Below are 3,013 nucleotides of genomic sequence, written 5' to 3'. Positions count from 1 at the left end.
TGAAAGTCAAAATCTTCCAGTGCCAAAATAAAGCACAGAAATGTAATTGTTACACAATGAGGATGGGACTCGAACCCATGCATGCAGAGCACAATGGATTAGCAGTCCATCGCCTTAACCACTCTGCCACCCCATCCTGAATTTTTGTAGTGGCAAATGACTTTCAAAATCTGTAGTTGCTGTATGTAAACCCTTGATTGAAATCAATGAAAGTTAGGCAGAGCAATGGCAAGGCCATGTGTCGATCCCATCGAGACATTTAACAAACGTGTTGTAAACCCTAGATTGAAATCAATGAAAGTTTGGTAGAGCACTGGCAAGGCCATGTGTCGATCCCATCGAGACATTTAACAAACGTGTTGTCAGGCCGAGTGGTCTCAAGTGCTTGATTAAGTGTGTTGAGGTGTCGGTTCAAATCCCACCATTGAGGTTGCCCTTGGTGAAGCTATTCTCAATACCTGAATCCTACTAGTCACTCTAGGATTGCGCAGGGATTCAATATTCATGTGGGGCCATGTAAGAGAGGAAATAACAAAAGTTTTGTGAAGAGGTTGGTGTTATAATCCACACATGCAGTTCATCGCCTTCACCACTCAGATACCAAGTCCTGTGCTCTCCCTGTGGCAGTCAGCAATTTTACCAGTGTTTGTGAAAGTCAAAATCTTCCAGTGCCAAAATAAAGCACAGAATTGTAATTGTTATACAATGAGATTCTAACCCATGCATGCAGAGCACAATGGATTAGCAGTCCATCGCCTTAACCACTCAGATACCAAGTCCTGTGCTCTCGCTGTGGCAGTCAGCAATTTTCCCAGTGTTTGTGAATGTCAAAATCTTCCAGTGCCAAAATAAAGCACAGAAATGTAATTGTTACACGATGAGGATGGGATTCGAACCCATGCATGCAGAGCACAATGGATTAGCAGTCCATCACCTTAACCACTCTGCCACCCCATCCTGAATTTTGGTAGTGGCAAATGACTTTCAAAAAACTGTAGTTGCTGTATGTAAAACCCTTGATTGAAATCAATGAAAGTTAGGCAGAGCAATGGCAAGGCCATGTGTCGATCCCATCGAGACATTTAACAAACGTGTTGTAAACCCTAGATTGAAATCAATGAAGTTTGGTAGAGCACTGGCAAGGCCATGTGTCGATCCCATCGAGACATTTAACTAACGTGTTGTCAGGCCGAGTGGTCTCAAGTGCTTGATTAAGTGTGTTGAGGTGTCGGTTCAAATCCCACCATTGAGGTTACCCTTGGTGAAGCTATTCTTCAATACCTGAATCTTATTAGTCACTCTAGGATTGCGCAGGGATTCTATATTCATGTGGGGCCATGTAAGAGAGGAAATAACAAATGTTTTGTGAAGAGGTTGGTGTTATAATCCACACATGCAGTTCATCGCCTTTACCACTCAGATACCAAGTCCTGTGCTCTCGCTGTGGCAGTCAGCAATTTTACCAGTGTTTGTGAAAGTCAAAATCTTCCAGTGCCAAAAAAAGCACAGAATTTTACTTGTTACAAGATGAGGATGGGATTCTAACCCATGCATGCAGAGCACAATGGATTAGCAGTCCATCGCCTTAACCACTCGGCCACCTCATCCTTTTTTTTTTGAATTGGCAAATTAATAAAAATACTGTAGTTGCTGTATCTAAACCCTAGATTGAAATCAATGAAAGTTTGGTAGAGCACTGGCAAGGCCATGTGTCGATCCCATCGAGACATTTAACAAACGTGTTGTCAGGCCGAGTGGTCTCAAGTGCTTGATTAAGATTGAGGTTGCCCTTGGTGAAGCTATTCCCAAAACCTGAATCTTATTAGTCACTCTAGGATTGTGCAGGAATTCTATATTCATGTGGGGCCATGTAAGAGGAAATAACAAATGTTTTGTGAAGAGGTCGGTGTTATAATCCACACATGCAGTTCATCGCCTTCACCACTCAGATACCAAGTCCTGTGCTCTCGCTGTGGCAGTCAGCAATTTTACCAGTGTTTGTGAAAGTCAAAATCTTCCAGTGCCAAAAAAAGCACAGAATTTTACTTGTTACAAGATGAGGATGGGATTCTAACCCATGCATGCAGAGCACAATGGATTAGCAGTCCATCGCCTTAACCACTCAGATACCAAGTCCTGTGCTCTCGCTGTGGCAGTCAGCAATTTTCCCAGTGTTTGTGAAAGTCAAAATCTTCCAGTGCCAAAATAAAGCACAGAAATTTAATTGTTACACGATGAGGATGGGATTCGAACCCATGCATGCAGAGCACAATGGATTAGCAGTCCATCGCCTTAACCACTCAGATACCAAGTCCTTTGCTCGCGCTGTGGCAGTCAGCAATTTTCCCAGTGTTTGTGAAAGTCAAAATCTTCCAGTGCCAAAATGAAGCACAGAATTTTAATTGTTATTCAATGAGATTCTAACCCATGCATGCAGAGCACAATGGATTAGCAGTCCATCGCCTTAACCACTCAGATACCAAGTCCTGTGCTCGCTGTGGCAGTCAGCAATTTTACCAGTGTTTGTCAAAGTCAAAATCTTCCAGTGCCAAAATAAAGCACAAAAATGTAATTGTTACACGATGAGGATGGGATTCGAACCCATGCATGCAGAGCACAATGGATTAGCAGTCCATCGCCTTAACCACTCGACCTCATCCTGATTTTGCTAACAAATGACTTTCAAAAACTGTAGTTGCTGTATGTAAACCCTAGATTGAAATCAATGAAAGTTAGGCAGAGCAATGGCAAGGCCATGTGTCGATCCCATCGAGACATTTAACAAACGTGTTGTCAGGCCGAGTGGTCTCAAGTGCTTGATTAAGTGTGTTGAGGTGTCGGTTCAAATCCCACCATTGAGGTTACCCTTGGTGAAGCTATTCTTCAATACCTGAATCCTATTAGTCACTCTAGGATTGCGCAGGGATTCTATATTCATGTGGGGCCATGTAAGAGAGGAAATAACAAAAGTTTTTGTGAAGAGGTTGGTGTTATAATCCACACATGCAGTTCA

The 3,013-nt window shown here is 42.7% G+C and overlaps 1 non-coding gene across 1 annotated transcript; it reads right to left on the bottom strand.

The window, feature by feature from the left end:
* Positions 1-1,525: 1,525 nt before the first annotated feature.
* On the bottom strand, positions 1,526-1,607 carry trnas-gcu. The gene has a single exon. It is a non-coding gene; the product is annotated as a tRNA-Ser (tRNA).
* Positions 1,608-3,013: the final 1,406 nt, after the last annotated feature.

Source organism: Oncorhynchus gorbuscha, unplaced genomic scaffold (assembly GCF_021184085.1).
Source record: "Oncorhynchus gorbuscha isolate QuinsamMale2020 ecotype Even-year unplaced genomic scaffold, OgorEven_v1.0 Un_scaffold_19789, whole genome shotgun sequence".
NCBI lineage: Eukaryota > Metazoa > Chordata > Actinopteri > Salmoniformes > Salmonidae > Oncorhynchus > Oncorhynchus gorbuscha.
This window is presented reverse-complemented; position numbering and strand designations above follow the sequence as displayed.